Below are 988 nucleotides of genomic sequence, written 5' to 3' on the forward strand. Positions count from 1 at the left end.
TTAAAACTGTATTGTTCTTTCCCTGCAGCTCTTTTAATAATTAGATGTTTAAAATAATATCCTGATAATATCCCATGCATTCTGCATAGATCTATCAAAAGTCTGTTAAAAAAAAATCTTATTAAATTGTTATCAGCAAATTCAACCGTTTTCTCATACAGCAGGTCCCCAAGTAGCCTGTGATGTTTTTGTTTCGTTGCTACCATTTATTTCGACTTATTCTAAACAGTACTGGAGGCTTTGCTTTGGCTCTAGTGAGCTAAAGATTCGCTGAACACGTGCAAATGAATCTATTATCTAAACTTCTCATCTGTATGGAAGCCCATTTCTGATAAAAAAAAAAAATAGTAAAAAAAGAAAATAGATGAAAAAATTAAAAATACTTACATTCCAAGACAATAAGACAAAATTGCGACTTTAAAATTTAAAATTTAGAATCATAATCAAATACCAACATCATGACTTATTAACTTATTATTATTACTTAAATCATCATAAGTATTTTCATTTTAAAGGAGCACTCTGTAGTTTTGTTGAAGAAATGTTAATGAGAAGAGAAAGATCTTTATTGGCTGATTTTTTTCTGCCTAAACAAACTAAATAAACAAACTCTCTTTGTTTTCATGACTGAATAAACTGAATAAACAAACTGACCTTAAAGGACAACACAATTTATACTGTTTTACTTTGTTTATATGTGGCGGACCCTGCCACCTTTCTAGCTTCAAACAGTGTTCTGGGACCTTATTTTCCTCTGAGAACAGCTTGTTTATTCACTGATGGAAACATTTTGTATTATTACCTCATTTATATTGTAAATATCAACTACATAGTGCCCCTTTAACATCGAAATCAAATTCTAACATTCTCGCTCACGCGCACTCAAGTTTGTCATATTTCCGACGGCCTGAAGGCATCACCTCAGAGCGCAGCTGACGCAGTGAAGTAGCAGCCAGTCAGTCAGACAGTCAGACAGTCAGCCGCCTGT

The sequence above is a fragment of the Pagrus major genome, chromosome 9 (genome assembly GCF_040436345.1).
Source record: "Pagrus major chromosome 9, Pma_NU_1.0".
NCBI lineage: Eukaryota > Metazoa > Chordata > Actinopteri > Spariformes > Sparidae > Pagrus > Pagrus major.